We start from the raw sequence: 18004 nt of genomic DNA, 5'->3' as shown, positions 1-18004 counted from the left end.
AGATAAGCAAGTGAAGGAAAGATCTGCGTGTACTCAAAAAAAGGACCAAGTAATCGCTAGAAGCCAGCATGGAGTTCCTAAGACTAGCCTAAATCTATTTTTCTTTTGTAACAAGGTTAATAAACTGATAGCTCAGTTGCACTGTGGCTGTTGGATGTGTTACAGATCTCTTGTGTTTACCTGCCTAGTATCTATTTGCCTTCTCTTAGTAGTACTCCAGTTTTACTTTGGAAAGCTAATAGCCTTTGTACGCAATCTTTTTTTCTATTGTTTTCTTAAAGTATTTTCAAAATATATTTGATACATACAAAAGAGTAATGTAGCATCTATGTAAGTTATAAAATGAGCACCTGTGAATCCACCAAGAAGCAGAATGTTACCAACACATTGCATCCATCTAAATAATTCTGTACTAACTCAGCTCCCTGCCGCCTCCAACAATGCCCCCTCCTCCCCACAGCATGTAACCATGCAATCTTGGTGGGAGGGTCAAGCAAAGTGTCCTCTTCTACTTTGGCCAAAGGGTAAGCATAAAACTTGGATAAGGGCAAGTGGACTCTTCCATTCCACTCTTTTTAGTGGCACAAAGAAAGGAAGGAAAAGAGTTTGAGCAAATTCATCATAATGAAGATATTCTCACCAAAAGTGATCTCAATCCCTGGAGTTGACAATGCCCCTGGGCTTTCTGAGATCTGGTTCTGCAGCTTTTCTTTTATTTCTAAGAGCCATCTCATATCATTCCATAATTTCCTCTTTTTGTTTTAATTAACCAGAATTAGTATAACCCACCCATCAAAGAACTCCTCTCTGGTAACATTAGTGAATGAAAATTTCATAAAGCCTTTTGACAAAACCACATCAGATGTCTTCATGAGTGGGCTGCAAAAAATATGGATAGGATGAGAGTGAAATTACAAAATAATGATCACCTCTGGGGAGAACTGGAGAGGAACTGGACCAGCGAATGGGGCTTCAGTTGTATATTCAATGTTTTATTTCTTATAAAGAAATCTGAGGCAATATAATAATATGTTAAGTTATAATAAAGCTCCCACATGATTGCTATTTTATATTATTCTCTATAAATTTCTTTAGGTTTAAATTTTTTTTTTTTTTTCTTTTTGGGCCTCAAGGGATCTCAGTTCCCCAGCCAGGGATTGAACCCGGGCCATGGCAGTGAAAGCCCCAAATCCTAACCACTAGACCACCAGGGAATTTCTAGCTTTAAATTTTTAAAATTTAGGTGAAATTAGGTGGCTCTCTCATAGGTTCAACAACTGTGGTCATGGGAGTGCTGATTAATGATCGATGTCTACCTGTTGGGCGTAGGTGCTCTAGGTTCTGCCTTAGACAATGCTTTTAAAAATGACTTGGAAAAATGTAAAGAAGGCATCAAATTTGTGAATGAACCAAGGATAGTGAGATCAATAGCAAATATGTTGAATGAAATAAGCAGCATACAAAAAGATGCTGGCAAAATGGAATTCTGGGCTGAATTTCATCAGCTAACGAAAAAAGAAAACTCTACCATTTATTGAATACTTATTACATGAAAGCACTGTTTTAAGTATTTTATATACATTATTTTTATCAAATCCTTTCAATAACCTTATGAGTTACATATTACCCTCCCCTTTACACATGAAGAACTGAAGCAAAGACAGGTTATAAAATTTGTCCACACAAATTGGTAACTGCTGCATCCAAGCTCTGAACTCATGTTGTTTTAACTCCAAAGCCTTGAATCTTAACCACTATACAACCACAGGGTTATAAAAGCTTATACCTCAGTTTCCCCAAAATAAATCGTATAATAGAATGGAGGAGACATGGCTTAACAGCCCACATTTCAAACAAAAGGGTTTTCTTGGAGAATAAGCACAATAATGGTCAGCAGAGTGATGTGACTGCCAAAAAAACGAGTTCCATCTTAGGTTGCAGTAATAGAAATTTTGTATCAGAGAGAAGGGAGCCATGGTCATGCTGTACTGCAAACTGCCTCCGCCCCCGCCTGCTCTAGATACCCCACGTGAAGGACAATAGGCAGGGTTTGAGAGAAGACCAAGAATCAGGAATAGGAAGAATGATTTAAGGAACCAGGACTGTTCACCTGGAAAAGGTACAGCTCAAAGCAGGAGGCGGTCATGAGAGCTGTCTTCACATAATTCAAGTGGCACATGGAAAAGGGATTAGATTGTTCTATGTGGTAACCAGGGAATAGAAAAAGGAACACTGGATAACACTTAGGAGGAGAGAAGGTATGTTTTAGGAGGAGAGAAGGTATGTTAAAGATTTGGAAGAACTCTGTAGTGGTCAAAACCATCAGAAGATGAAATAGATTGTCTTGGGAAGAAAGGAGTTCCCAAGAGCTGGATGTGTCACAGTATACCTTCCCTGTTCGGGATGTTGTTGAAGCTTCTAATGAGACAGTGGCTAGAAGGGCTGTCTAATGCTAATGCTAGTGCTTACTGACTTTATTATCAAAACCATTAGTGTAAAATCATCATCCACTTAGAGAACTATTTTTATGGTATGATTCTTAAGTGACGCCTTGGCAACTCCCCCTTCCCCTGCCTGCTACCTAAGGCAGAAAGCTTGCAGAACTAGGTGTCTAGAACCTTACTACTACCCCAGCGCTGCTACTGGCTGTATAATATTGAGAGAATCATTTAACCTTTCCCTGCTTCAATTTTTTAAAATAAATTTATTTATTTTATTTATTTATTATTTTTGGCTGCGTTGGGTCTTTGTTGCTGCGTGCGGGCTTTCTCTAGTTGAGGCAAGCTGGGGCTACTCTTCCGTGTGGTGCACGGGCTTCTCATTGTGGTGGCTTCTCTTGTTGAGGAGCACAGGCTCTAGGCGCGTGGGCTTCAGTAGTTGCAGCACACGGGCTCAGTAGTTGTGGCTCGAGGGCTCTAAAGCACAGGCTCAGTAGTTGTGGTGAACGGGCTTAGTTGCTCCACGGCATGTGGGATCTTCCCGGACCAGGGATCGAACCCTTGTCCCCTGTATTGGCAGGTGAATTCTTAACCACTGCGCCACCAGGGAAATCCCCCTGCTTCAATTTTTTCATCTTTAAAAAGAAGTTCCCTCTATCTGTCTCACCTACCTCACGTGGATTTTAGTGAGTATGACAAGCTATCTCAAATGTAAAGGTGCTTTAGAAAATTTAAACAATATGTGGGTATAACTTATGATGACTATAATGTAAGTTCTGTTCACCATATACCTGGGACGCCCAACGTTCTCTGGCACCTGTCTCATCCCTCGATTCTCTCTGATTCTTTTTAAAATTTACAGTCTTTTTATTTGTTTGTTTTTGCTTGTTTTGTTCATTTGTTTTACAAATCTTTGTTGAGTTACTGTTACATGTTAGACAACGTACAGGCTATTGTGCTAGCAACTGCTGGAAAACAAATTGACGGATGAAACATCATTTTCTTCAAGGTGTTTGCCATCAAATAGAGATCTCTATCAACATACAAATAATGTAATACAAGGTAAGGCATTTGAATGCCTTAAGAGTAATATAGATAAAATGCTACAGAAGATCACAGGAGAGAGGGAATTCCAAGATGATTTGGCTAGCACTGCTCTAGGAAAGCAGGGTGTTTTCCTCTTTCTTTCTACCCCCAACTCTGCTGGGATCCAGTAGAAGCTGGTTCTCTTCAAGATTATGAATTTTTGCATTGGTGCTGAGAAGTGGTCCAGCTGTCCAAGTTCTAATTTCTAGTCCCTTTGCATTGGCCTTGGGGAAAGAGATGTGATTTTCTCTATTTTTCTCTTATATGAGAAAAGAAAGTGAAGCTCAGCAAGGTCAAGTACAAGTCAAAAATTGTTATGTAAGGCAGACCCTCCTCTCTGCAACTATCTAGAGTTTCAATGCACAAAGCAAGGCTTGTTTCAAGGAATGATTTATTACAAGTTTGCCTTTTCAGGTGCTTTATAATGGCCACCCAATAAGATGTTTGCTTTATCCTGGGATCAGGCTGACATCCCTTTTATGTGCAGAGATGCTGGAGTTAGTAGAATGCAGACTAAAAGGAAATTGCAAACACTGGGCAAGTAAGTTGCAACAAGTTCTATAAGCTCCATTTGATGTGAAGGTTAAGTCTTAGAAAACATTCTGTAAAGCAGCTGTATTGGCTTGTATGTGTGAAAGATAAAAATAATATGTATTGAATGTTCAGTATGTTCCAGGTTTAAGCATTTTATATGGATTGTTTCATTTATGGTTTCTCTTGTTATCCTACAAACTAGGAAACTGAGTCTTGGCCCAATCAAGGAATTTGTCCAAGGTTACACAGTTAGGAAGTGGTGAAATCAGGATTTGAAATAGGACTGAATAAAGAAATAACGTAAAATAAGGAAGTAAAATGTTGTTTATAGATATATACACATGTACACATAAACACTTGTATGTGCACATTTACACATATATTTAAATTTACTCTTCCCAAATTATTTTGAAATTATTTTATTTCAAAATGAAATTAAGAAAATGGACAATCAAGGCCATGAAAAAGAGGAATATGCTAACCATGAGTTCAACCTGTGATTGACCATCAAATGTGAAAACAAGAAAGGAAAAACCCTTTCTTGGAGACCCTTTTGAATGCCATTTTACTCAGGAAACCAACGGTTATTTTTCTTTTCATAACCCTACATTATAAAAATTAAATAAACTCCCTGAAAGCTATGATTTTTCATATTTTTAATTTTGGGGCACTACTGGCATTTAAAATTTCTTGATATTTATTTTTAAATAAGATAATTAAAATTCTAAAAAGTATTTCCTAAATGATAAATGGTAAAGTGCTACATTACATTTAGTTCTAAGCCTCTTCTCCTTACTTCGTGGCCAGGCTTTACCTATCACACAAGAGACTGGAGTTGTATTCCATCACTTCTAGGAACAGGCAATTTTCCTTTTCCAAAATTCTGGTATGCACAGTGCCTACCTAGCACATAGATCCTTCTCAATAAATGATCTGCAACAGAGTACTGAATGATGGCTTATACTGCCACATAATGCCCAATACACCACCAATATATAATTTGTGTTAAAAAAATGTGCCGTTATCCAAATCTAAAGGCTCTGTGGACCCACCAGTTTTCCAGTAGCAGTAATAACTTGCAACTAATCATTTCTATGCACTTCTTCATGCTCCCTTGCGTCAGTCCTGGTCAGTTAGTACCTTGTACTGTCAGAGGTCTCCAAACTCGAATACAAAAACCCTGGGGCACGTGATAAGACTATATCATAGGAGTGTGGGGAGAAAATATTAAAACTCTTATTTAACTTCTATTTTATTTTATTTTTGGCTGCACCATGTGGCTTGCTGATCTTAGTTCCCCGACCAGGGATCGAACCTGGTCTGGTGAGCCCTAACCACTGGACCACCAGGAAATTCCCTTAACTTTTATTTTTATCTCACGCTTTTTCATTTAGTTTCTGTGATTGCACGCTTTGTAATAATAAATAATATATCCATGTAGTGGTACATTTTAAAAAACATATACAGAGATATACATATATTGAGGATACTCACTCAAACATTTTACTGATAGCAATGGGTGATCTAAAAGTTTGAAAATATAACTCTAAATAATCCTGCTAAGCTAAGTATACTTAAACCAAAAAAAAAAATCTTTGAGACCATAAAGAAATAAAGAATGTTTTCCTGTGGCTGGGGTTGGGGGTAGGGGTGGGGAATGGGCAGGTCTTTCATATTTTTCATAACATGAATATACTAGCAAATAATTCACAGCACTTCACTCAGCAATTAAATATAGCAACTTGTGCTGATTTTTTTTTCCTCTTCAAAAAAGAGAACAGTGAAATCCTGAGAAAGTTTTTCTGGCTTTTCCTCTATCTGTCTCTTGTCCCTGAAGTTTGTCATTTGGAAGGAAGGACTGTCAAGTTATTTAAAACCTGTGTTGGGTATTAAAGAGTCCTGGGTTTAAGTTCCTTCTTCACTGGTATTCTGTGTAATCTTGAGCCATCCCATTTCTCTGACGGATAAAATAGAGATAACAATACTTAGCACCAATCTCAAAGCAGTGTGTAATGTGGATAAAGAACACTTTGTTCCTTCCATCAACTAAATGCAGAGCATCATTAATATAATCTTTAATATTATCAGTTTAAAATGCTGTGGTTTTATATACTTTTCCCTTTTAAAAATTATTTTCCTTTAAAAAATAAACAAAACATCACATTTCTAAATACCACTGTTTGTTGTCTAAACTTCATAAACTTAAATTTTCTCTGTATCTGTTTCTGGTTCCCAGTCTTTTGCACACACGCACATACACACTCATTCGATAACTTTATGGATGTGAGAGAAAAATCTCAAGATAACATCAAGGAAATAAAGTGGGATTTGAAATAAGTTCTCTTATCCAGCTTTCCTTTAAGTTTTAAAGCTACGCATCTAGGCCATAAAATCATGATGTTTATTTAATCTTCAAAATGTTTGTGTTTAAGAATAATTCACAGACTCTTAAATCAGAAAGAACCGTAAGAAAACATCTAGGGCCTACGATAATGCCTGGTACACAGTAGATGCTGAATAAACATTTAGTGAAGGAAAACTGGGAGAAGCTTCTTATTTTAACCTTAAAAGAAAAAATGAAAACAAAACCCCAAACCAAATCTGGGCATTAAAGAGGCTAAAGTAGTTGCTCAAGATTGTTTAGCGAGTTTAAGAGTTGGGTCTAGAATTTATTCCTCTTAGTTTCCAGCTATGTTTTTTTCCCAGCAATCTGTTGACTTGCTTATATAGGACTGTCAAATATAATCTGTCAAAGACGCATCACAGAAAAAAAATCAGAAAGAAGAGCCCTTGGGTTTTCCATCTCCCAAAGTCAACCAACATGTGATGTTCACATATGATGTGAAATATGGAAAGTAAATATATATATAATATGCAAAATATAAATCTTGCATATATTGATTCAAAAGGCCTGTTTTTAAGGAAAGGGGTCAATAGCCGATCTTCCATGACTTATTCTACTTTACAGCACTGTTTGTATGCCCACGCAGGTGATCTGCAGTCCTCTGACCAGCTAAAAGTAGAGTGGCTATTTCAGCAAAATGTTTATCTTTGTTTCTGTGTATTGTTGTGTTGATTTTTCTCAATTTACCTACGAATGAAGCACTAACAACCTCAGTGCTTACGGTCCTAATAAACTTATCTCGCACTGTTTTGGCCTATGTGATAGTTAACCCATTGACAAAAGAAATCCAAGCTGATAAAAGCCTTTCCTGGCCACTTGTTAGCCAGGTCAGGCTGTAAAATCATAACACAATGCACGCCTCTTCCATGGGGCACCACAAGGCAACGATTAAAAAAAAAAAAAAAGAAAAAAAAAACCCCTCACTTCCATATCCAGTGGAGTTGTAGTTTATTACTATAACCCTCCCAAGTCAAAAGGACACCAGTTTCAAGCCTTGCAACTTGGTGCAGACAGGGTTTTTCGCTCGCAACCCACTCTGCTGGGCCTCTCTACCTGTCCTCTCCTACTGTCTACAGGTCCCGAACATTAGAAAATGTGATGATCTTTGTGTGTCTCTGTAAAATGTGTGTATGTGTGCGTGTGTTTGGGTGTAACGGGCCTTCTGTTTGGCCGCGCGGCCTGTCCATCACGGAGCGGGCCAATGGCAGGCTGCCTTATATAAAATGAGTGTTTTCAGTCTCTCCTGGCTGCATGTACTGTATGTGGAGCAGTGTACAGTGAAGCGGAGGCAGAGCGGCTCCGCGAGCTCCTCTCTCTCCACTTTCCCATAGAGAACCCCTGACTGGCCGCTGAGGGCGAGCCACACACACGCCCTCGCGCCCGGCGAGCCCGCGAGGTAAGCGCCCCCCCATCCCCAGCCCTTCCCGGGCGCTCTCCCCGCACTTTCTGTTTTCCTACTCACTTGCGAGCCGCCGGGCTGCAGCCCCAAGGACTCCGCGGCAGGAGCAGCGGCGGCGGCGGCTGTGGCGGCAGCCGGTAGGCTGGACTTGAGGAAGACGGAGGGAACCCCGCGCGTCCGGAGCCGCCGCCAGCCGGCCCGCTCCCCGGGCACTTTACCCCTCCGCCAAAACTTTGGGTCGGGAGAGGTCGGGGGCGAGGGTCGCCGCGGCCGCGCCGGCGGCGAGCGGGGGGCGCGAAGGCAGTGCCCTGCGGGCGGGAGGCTGGGGGCCGGGCTGGGGAGTAGTAGGCCAGCCGGTGCCAGGCTGCGTTTGCAACCAGCACCTCTCGGCACACAGGCAGCGCCGCCCGAGAGGGGCACGGGAGCCGCGGCGCGGGCAGGAGCAGCCCGAGGAAAACAACAACAGAGCCCTCACGCCGGCGGGCGGCTCTTGGCCGCCTGGGGAGCCCCAAACTTCATCTCGGCGAAAGTACGTGGAGCCCAGCCTGGGCTCGGCTGCCGGGGAGGTGGGGCCTGGGGAGTCGGGGCAGGGGAGGAAGGTACAAGGAGCCAGCCCTCAGTGGATTTATCGAACGTTTCGTCTGCGTCGGTGACCGGGAACAGCAGCCCAGTTGCTCGTTCATCTGGAGAGTTGGGATTTGGGTGTTCCGGCCCCGGAGATCGGTGCCCTCTCACCCCCCCACCCCTAACCAAATGCGCGGCGAGTAGAGAAAGTGCTGTTTTAGTGCCAGAGTGGCTAGGAGGAAGAATAGGGGGAGAGGGGGAAGAGGGCGAGGGAGAAGGGGAGAGAGAAGAGGGAGGGAAAGCCGGCGGGGGCGGGGGGTGAGGGCAAGAGAGAGAGCGAGAGAAAACCGGAGAGGACGAGAGGGAGAGCGAACGAGAGAACGGGAGGGAAGAGAGGAGGGGGAAGAGGAGGAGGGAGGCTGTGTCAGGATTTTGCTTGAATGTGGGATTATGTTGTGTCAATAAGTTTAAGGTGGAGAGAGCGAAGCTGGCGGGGGGGTGGTGGTGGTGGAGGGGAGGAGGAAGGCCTTGGCTGTTTAAAGTCTTATTTCTGAAGGTAAGTGATGGCATTGCATGGTCGCGATGACAGAAAACTTGCAGATCCTTTATCCGGGGATGGGGTCGATGCCTCTAGAAAGAGCTCCCCAGCCCTCTTAAGCCACACTCGTGTTACACTGTTATTTGCTGCGATCCGGGTCGCTAGTAAATTACAGAAATCAGACTCGAGGTTTCTTTTCCTCCTCCACCTCGTCTCGCTCGCTCACCCTCAGCAATTTATTATTATTATTTTTTAATTTTTTGGTATTGTATGAAACTTAATGTAACTGAGACCAAACCCGAGTCCTGTAATTTACAAGGACCCTGAATCCAGGAATCTGGAACACGTTTATGTGTGAAATAATCCGCGATCATTTCAGCTAAATGAGGAAGGTAAAACGAAACGATGCAAAAAGCTAAGACACAACATGTACGACAGGGAGGGGGGGGGGAGAGGGAGAGACGGAGAGAGAAGCTATTTTTTGCTTTCCTTTCGGTAGAAAGGATAATAAAGCGTGCATTCCCCTTCCCTGCCGGTGTGTAGGGTCCAGTCAATATTTTAACTGTCTGAGGACAAATTAGTCCAGGTGGATCTCGCCGAAAAGTTTCGCGAGGTGGGGTGGAGGTGGGGGGGTACGAAAGGGAAGGTGGGTGGAGGTGATGGGGGATGGGGACGGAGCGAGCTCTGCCTCTGCTGATGGTCATTGGCCTGGGGCTTTGAAACCATTGCCTGTCCTGCTAATGACACGTCCAGTTCTCGTCTCCCGGCCGCGGACGCCGGGCTGCCGCGGACCGGGGTACTTTCCCCGCGCGGGGAGGGGCGTTCTTCGCCATCCCCTGGGGTTGCCCACTCGCGACGTGGGGCCCCCACGCGCGCCTCTTCTGCGCGCCGCCGCCACCTCGGCTCGCGCGACTTTTGTAGCCAGCCCGCGGCGAGGGGGCGCAGGGGGTCCCCGGCGCGGACGTCTCCGCGCGGCCACCCCTCTCCCGGCCCCACGCGCGCCGCGCGGTCCAAGCCCGGAATGGCAGCGCCGGGCGGAGCGGCAGTGCCTCCCCGGGGGGCAGCGGAGGCAGCGGCGGTGGCGGCGGGATCTTCGCCGGGGCCCGCGGGAGGAGGAGGAGAGGGAGGGGAGGGAGGAGGAGGAGGAGGAGGAGGGGAAGGAGGAGGAAGAGGAGGAGAGGGAGGAGGTGTTTTCTGTCCAGACCGCCGCCAGTTCGAGCGGGCACGGGGACGGGGACACCCCACTCGTTGCTCCTCCGTTATGGAAAGGTGTTTAGCAGACTTTTACGCCCGGAGTGTGGGCTTTGCACTTCATTTTTTTTTCTCCCCCCTCTTCCCCAAAGCAAGATGGACTCTATTCCCTTTCTCTTTCTCCCTCTGCCTCTGTCTTGTCAGCCTTAAAGATCGACATTTTGTACTAAGATGCAAACTTGATGGTGACCAGCAACAAAGCCGGGGTGGGATCCCTCGCTCCCTTCCTCCCTCTCCGTTTTCCAGCTCCCCCCACCCCGACCTCGAAGACCTGGTGGCCCTGCACTTGACGCCGGGGGCTCTGGTGAATGTGTTTCCCCACTCGGTTCCGATCTCCAATCTCGGGATTGTGACCGGGGCCGGGCGTTGGGGCGACATTTGTGGCCGCCCAGGTCTGCAGGGCTGAGGGCTGCGCTACCTGGATCTGCTGGATCTGCTGCCGTCGCCCTGCTACCTCCGGCCGGCTCCTGGGCACGGGGAGGCTCGGACTGCCTATCGATTGCCATGATTTGGTTCCTGGTGCATTTGTCCTGGGGGCGGCGATCACTTGTGCAAGTTGATGAATGATCACGATGTGGGTTTTGGGTTTGCAGGATGGATCAACTGCCTTGTACATACCGGGAGTAGGGGGCAAGTGTGCTGGAGACACCCTAGAATGCCAGCTGGGCTACCCTCCCCTCAGCCTCTGCCCTTTGAATACAGGGAGCTTCTTTGCCTTTATTGCCCCACAGTTCGAGCGTAGAGGTGGGGATGGTGAGAAGCAGGGGTTGGTGGGGAGCTGGACTCCTGGGTTTCGGGGTCCTTCCTTCATAGATGTTGCAGGAGTTGGGACTCAATTGTAAAGCTCTACCATACTGATGATGTACCTTTATTTGATACTTTATAGGTCACTATCATATGACAAAGGCTTTGCTGCAGTTCATCTTCCTCCCTGTGTACTTTCCATTTGCCTTCCTGGGTAAGTATGCAAACTCTTCATACAGGGAAGCTGGATGGTATTAGTAATGACATAAGGGTCCTTACTGTACACGTAAGAAGATGCCTTACTGGGTTTGCAGCACCCCAGAAACTTGTCTTGCTGAGTTTCCCATAGCAGAAGTCAATTTATGATTTCTAGTATTTACAATTCAGCTATGGTTATTATTATTTTAAGATAGTTTAAATGTGCATTTCGCATTTTCCTGCAAGTAAGTGTCATTTGAAAACTTATCTTTTTTAATTGATAATAAAATTTCACATAGAGTTGAAGGCCTAGGAAATTTAATGCTAGATAATACTGTAGGAAGATTGTAGCTTGTGAGTAGAGAGAATTATTAAAAACCCAAGGAATCATTGCTCAGAAGACCCCTCTAAATTACAGTGACTGACATTTGCTTACTCTTTCCTGGGCTCTCTTTTCTTAGGGAACTTTTGCTGTTTGTGTCAGTTACCTTTGTAGTGGGGAGAGGGCGGACGGGGCAATATAGTAAATCTAGCATTTAGTGTACCAGCTTGATTCAAAAGGCAAATAACTGTCCTAATTGATAGTAATTTTTGTCAAAATTTATATATTTGGAGAAATTGAGTGCATTTTAACAGTCTGTATATATAATAAATAGCAACTTTGAAATCTGACACTAAGTGCCTTTTTCAGATATATGCCTCCCAAATGGAAAAGTTGGTGAAATAACGTGTGGGACAATAAGTGCCTAAAAAGTCTGGTTGTGAGAAGTAACCCTCTGGGTGAAAACTGAGGGTTTAACATTTGAAAGCCTCATGGTGAGACCAAACTGCAGAAAACCAATGTGTAATTTTGCCCCTCCATTGTCAGAAACACCTCGGGTACTCTAAGTTGCTGATACGTTAAGAAAACTGGTTGTACGAAATTGTGTAAATCAGCTTTGGTGCTTTGTAATATTACCATAATGAAGACAGACTGTATTTTGTGAATGAAAATGGACTTGAATTCAGTTTTCCATAAAAGAAAAAGAAAAGGGACCTTATTTTGTTTCCTGGCTTGCTGGCATATTGTGTATGTTACTAAAAGATTGTCTTAGTATTGAGAGGAATTGAGTTTTGAAGACCAGGCCTTTCTGGTAGTTTCTATATGGTAGCAAAATGTACTTTGACATTGCTGAGAACCTTAGATGATATATAATAGAAGCTCTGTGTCCAGCATTTTTTAATGGAATGTAAAATATCGTGTTATTTCAGATAGAAGAGCCTCCTAATATGTCACATGCATAGCAGGCCAATTGGAGTGGTCAGAATGAGATGGGTCTGTAAGATGAATTTAGTGCACACCAAAATATGTGGATTTCAGCGTCTTTGATTTTTTTTTTTTTTAAAGCTTCTTTGCAAGAGAAGTTTTTCATTTTTGAACATATGGCAAGAGTATTCAAAATGCATTCCTGATTACTAAAGAACACCACATTTATACATGTGAGGCACGTTATTTTGTTCACTGGAGCAAACTTTTAATGCTAGTTCTTTCCCCATGGAAATATATTTGACCAATTCAAAAATTAAAATGGGAATAGGTAATTTCCAGAATAAAAGCGATCTGATGAGCTCTTGCATTTCTTTGAGATATCAAATAACTGCTTCATTAAAACAATGTTTTCAAGAAAAGTCTTGGTCTTTGAAGTCAGAGTAGTTTTTATAGTATAAAATTTGAAGTAGTGATTTTAAAAGTCACGCCGACAATGAATTACAAGTTATTTGCATCTAAAATGTATTTATTAGATTTGAGGCTTAATTTTCAAAGTAAGATTTTAGATAAAGGTTTTGCTTCTACATTGACAAGAGTTTTCAAACTTCTCATTTTATTATTCTGCATATCTCTATTAAGTTCTGAAGCTGAAGTCTTAATTTGCATTTCACATTTAAAGCTAGCTATTGACAAGGGGGTTCATCTATGTTATTTCTTAGTGGTACGTCTTTGGAGGTACTGTGGCGGTTTTAGGTAGAATCTTCCCCTAGGGACTAAGATACTAACCAATTTTGAAATTTTGACACCTTTCTTTTTTTTATATCCACCTTGATCTTTATATCCAAATTTTTTAAAAAAGTTCCAGGTTTAGGAGTTTGTGAGGTAGCTCTGCTTTTAATGTATATATAGCTCTGCTATACAACTTGAAAAGTGTATACCGTCTTTGACTTTATAGACCTGATCTTTATAACTTTATCCATTGGAACAGATTTGTTTAGACATTGAATTTATAACATAGCTTTGAGTGAAAGCTAGGATGAACATATAATTATGGTTTGCTTGTGCTATAAGTAACTATGTAATTGATAATGTTTTTTGTATATAGTTAAAGAAGGAACAACAGCCTTAAAATGTGGCACAACTCATGAAAATCTAATTCATCAGCTAAAGTATTTATACAGCCATATTTTCAGTAAAATTACAAACATAATTTCTAATTATTAATCATCAGCCAATATACCTAATGTTTACGTTTTCCTACATTTCATAAAGAGCATGGGTAAAGCAAGGGCCATAGTTTTAATGGGATCTTACCATGAATATCAATTACTTTAATATTAGAAATCTCTAATAGAAGTAATAAAGACTTCACAGTTCAACCCTATTAAAAGAACTTTTTGAAAATAGCCTCATTATAGATATGCCTGTTTTTGCTGTACTAACAGAAATCCCTGAAATTATTAGTCTCTTGCAAGAGTGCAGAAATGTTTAAGATTGTGTTTTTAAATGTTCTGAATTACTAAATATAGGCAGTTAATTTTGTCATATTGCATCACCACCAGTGTGGCATACCTATATTTTAAAATTTAAACTTAAGCAAGTATTTATCTTAAGAAGAAGACACTTTTCTTGAACTCGTAGTTTGAAATCCACCTTGTTTTTCAACATTTCACCACCAAGGACACCTTTTAAAATAGGTCTGAGTGGTATCTCTCCTGTAATTTTAGTCAGCTTCCTTCCTCTCACTATGAAATGAAAACAAACCCAAATTATAAAAACATTGTAATTTCACTGCCTCACTTTTTAAAAAAATTAATTAATTAGTTTATTTTTGGCTGCGGTGGGTCTTCATTGCTGCACGCGGGCTTTCTCTAGTTGCGGCGAGCGGGGGCTGCTCTTTGTTGCGGTGCACGGGCTTCTCATTGCGGTGTCTTCTCTTGTTGCGGAGCAGGGGCTCTAGGCGCGTGGGCTTCAGTAGTTGTGGCTCTTGAGCTCTAGAGCACAGGCTCAGTAGTTGTGGCTCTCGAGCTCTAGAGCACAGGCTCAGTAGTTGTGGCTCTCGAGCTCTAGAGCACAGGCTCAGTAGTTGTGGCTCTCGAGCTCTAGAGCGCAGGCTCAAGTAGTTGTGGCGTGCGGGCTTAGTTGCTCTGCAGCATGTGGGATCTTCCCGGACCAGGGCTCGAACCCATGTCCCCTGCATTGGCAGGCGGATTCTTAACCACTGCACCACCAGGGAAGTCCCACTGCTTCATTTTTATCATGTGCCCCAAGTAAATTGGTTGCAGGAGGTCCTCAGGCTACCCTTTGAGAAACACTGCTCCAGAGGTGGTAAGGACTAAGGCTAATGAGTGAATGGACATTCTTCCAGCTTGAAGATTCTGCGTAATTCCGTCAGTGGGTTTGTACTACCTCAGGGGCAGTCATCACATACTGTGTCGAATTGTAGAGATTTCTGTATTTTAAGTCACACCTGAGGAAAGCACTTTTTGAGTTCAGCTTCACTCAACATTCATATGTGTTCATATTATCCCTTAGAAGGCAATTATAGTTTCTTAAAATGCCAGGACATCATAACTGTAAAGATATACCCAGAAAATCCTCATGTCTTAATGGGGATTGTTTTCTTTCCTTTTTTTTTTTTTTTTTTTCTTTCAAAGAAAAAGATAAAGTGAAAATTGAAAAAAGAACCAGTTACACAACGGAAATTCAAAAGAAGACAAGCCAGTAAAGAATTCTGTCTAATAGTATATATAATAGAAAATGAAAGACTAAGGGAATGAAAGACTTAAAGGATTAAATATAGACCATGAAGCATTGACACACCTTCCAAAATATAAACTTAATAAGTTAAAATATGTGAGTCAGCTCCAGGATCTAGATAGTAAAATAACTTCAGAGAGTGAGGAGGTTGTGTAAAATACAAAGTAAAAATTAATAAGAATGAATTGGATTTTATGAAATCTTAGAAAAATGAAAAATATTGTAAAATATTGATTAAATAATTAAACCAATAGTCAAATGTAGCCCTTGGGTGAAAAGATCAGGGAATAAAACAGAAACTCCTGGATTGGAATAACTGCGATCCTGAAAAAGACATAGAAGTTTGGATATTTTGTAAAGGGAATAATTAAGAAAAAGGTTGATAACTTATTTCAAAGGACAAATAAGAATGAGGGTAAAAGTTGTTTAAAGCAGCTGTATTTCTCAAATGTTTTTGAGGTCTATGGTTAGAAATACCTTTTATGTTCCAATCCACATAAAAAAACCTGGAACGAAAGTTTCCTGAAACAGTACTAACAGCAGTGCTCTAATGTTTTCTATTCCTATCTAATCTTTATAAATCTAATCTGTTCCAAACAATTTTATCAAAAAAAAAATACAGGGTGTCATTCACTAAATTTATTTTATGACTTACAATTTAAAAAACACCAGTTTTGCTTGCAAAATATGGAATCTCCCAGGCCCCATCCTCATATTCTGATTCAGTGTGTCTGGGATAGGGCCCAGGAATGTGCATTTTAACGGTACTGCAGTGATTCTGAAGCGGGTGTGAAGTCCTCTGACATATTTTGAGGAACTCTGGTGTTAGGGACTGATGGCTAAAGATTGAATGGAGTCACATACTTGAATGTGGGCTTAGAGTTCATTTACTGCTAAGGTCTCTTCCAGAGCCTCAAGATTCTGTGGCTATATTTCAGTCAGCATGTTTACAATACTCAGAGGGCCCTCATTGCACTCTGTAGATGTCCCATAGTAGCAGGTATAGTACAGAGAGCAGAGGCTTTGCAGCCAAAGAGCCCTGGGTTTCACTCTTGCTGCCTCTCTAGCTTATAAGCTGAGGGACTTTGGGCATGTCACTTCAGAATGAACTTCCATTATCATATGTGCAGAAGGGCCTCTTAATATTTACCATGCAGCAGAATGCGAATTACATAAGACAATAATGTCTGTAATGACCCTTATCCACAGTCAGTGCTCAATAGTATATGATTTATAGTTATTCAGTATATCTCATCTCACCCCAACTCCCACTAAGTTTGAAATTTCACAAGGCTGTGCCTTTTAATTTTTGTTTCCTCCAAAGTAATTTTCAACTCTGATATCATGAAACACTGGTGCATTTTTAACTGGATGTGAGGTGCTGGACAAACAAGTTGTTACTGAAGGAAATAATAAGAATAACCAGGAGGAAAAAAAGAAAAAAACAACTGAGGCATGCCACATTTAAGTACAGTGCTCCTTCAGGTTGGGGCAATGATTCTCCCACCTCTTTAAAAAGATATAGCACAGGACGGTACACAATTCAGAGCGGTTAGTTGACAGCACTGGACATTCCCTCTGGTGACTTTGATACATCTTGGAATGTCTTAGAGCGTCAATTCTCTTTTCTACCATGACACATGCGACTAATGTTTATGCATGGGACACTATGATTTCCCTGGTTATAGACATAGATAAATTATGCAGTTTTTTTTTTTAAGATTTATTATTTATTTATTTATTTTATTTTATTTTTGGCTGCCTCGGGTCTTAGTTGTGGTAGTCGGGATCTTCACTGAGGCATGAGGGATCTTTCGTTGAGGCGCACGGGCTTCTCTCTAGTTGTGGCTTGCATGCAGGTTTTCTCTTCTCTAGCTGTGGCTCGCAAGCTCCAGGGCGTGTGGGCTCTGTAATTTGCGGATGCAGGCTCTCTAGTTGAGGCGTGCAAGTTCAGTAGTTGCGGCACTTGGGCTTAATTGCTCCGTGGCATGTGGGATCTTAGTTACCTGACCAGGGATTGAACCCGCATCCCCTGTCTTGGAAGGCGGATTCTTTACCACTGGACCACCAGGGAAGTTCCGTGCAGTCGGTTTTATAGGTAGTTCACTGTGTGATAAAGCCACTTCTTTCCCTATCAAGAAAGTATATCAGAATACAAGCAAGAGTGATGTTATTATGATGAAAACCTTAAATACACCCATATATACACATGTAAAATCCTTTATAAACTGTGGTACCTTAACTTTTCATAACTAATTACTTGGGGGCACTCCTCACAACCAGTTAAAACTTACCTTTGTGTCAAGGCATGAAGATTGAGAAGCATTATATCCGAAGTGCGTAACAAATTACATCGCGCAAAATGGCACTTAAATAAAAAAGAGGGACAAACTAAGGAGAAGATGAATGGGAAATACTCCAAATCCCTGAAATCTTGAACAATGTGAAAATCAAAAGCCAGGGGAAATGCAACCTGTGGTTAAGTGCAAAGGAAGTACAAAAGACTGCAAGTACCAGGGTTCTCAAACTTGAATACTCACTGCTTCTATCATAGACATTTTTAAGTAGTCTCAATGTTCATTTACTTTATTTGAATAAATTAAAATTAAATAACTTTGTTTTTTATAACTTTTTTAAAAAAATTAATTAAGTAGTTAATTAATTTTTTTGGCTACACTGTGCGGTTTGCAGGATCTTAGTTCCTCAGCCAGGGATTGAACCCAGGCCCTTGGCAATGAGAGCGTGGAGTCCTAACCACTGGACCACCAGGGAATTCCCTGTATTTCCTAACTTGTAAGGATAGATTTGCCAGGAACATCTTCCTACTTCGCTAAATTTT

At 41.8% G+C, this 18004-nt stretch overlaps 2 protein-coding genes across 10 annotated transcripts in view; one reads left to right on the top strand and one right to left on the bottom strand.

Annotated features, from left to right (window-relative positions):
• Window positions 1–8096, bottom strand: part of LOC137766472 (uncharacterized) — a 738098-nt gene extending 730002 nt beyond the window's left edge. Inside the window, exon 1 of the mRNA XM_068546810.1 lies at window positions 7925–8096. The gene's annotated coding sequence lies outside the window, so the exon portion shown is untranslated. The remainder of the gene's footprint in view (window positions 1–7924) is intronic.
• Window positions 7733–18004, top strand: part of BBX (BBX high mobility group box domain containing) — a 280074-nt gene continuing 269802 nt past the window's right edge. For 5 of the 9 annotated variants that reach the window (XM_068546792.1, XM_068546806.1, XM_068546805.1 and 2 more), the window contains exons 1-2: window positions 7733–7858; window positions 11101–11172. The gene's annotated coding sequence lies outside the window, so the exon portion shown is untranslated. Of the gene's footprint in view, window positions 7859–7948; window positions 7999–8258; window positions 8391–8508; window positions 8585–10211; window positions 10233–11100; window positions 11173–18004 lie in introns of those variants that run through there. The other 4 variants (XM_068546791.1, XM_068546794.1, XM_068546793.1 and 1 more) reach the window with 4 other exon arrangements.

The sequence above is a fragment of the Eschrichtius robustus genome, chromosome 6 (genome assembly GCF_028021215.1).
Source record: "Eschrichtius robustus isolate mEscRob2 chromosome 6, mEscRob2.pri, whole genome shotgun sequence".
NCBI lineage: Eukaryota > Metazoa > Chordata > Mammalia > Artiodactyla > Eschrichtiidae > Eschrichtius > Eschrichtius robustus.
This window is presented reverse-complemented; position numbering and strand designations above follow the sequence as displayed.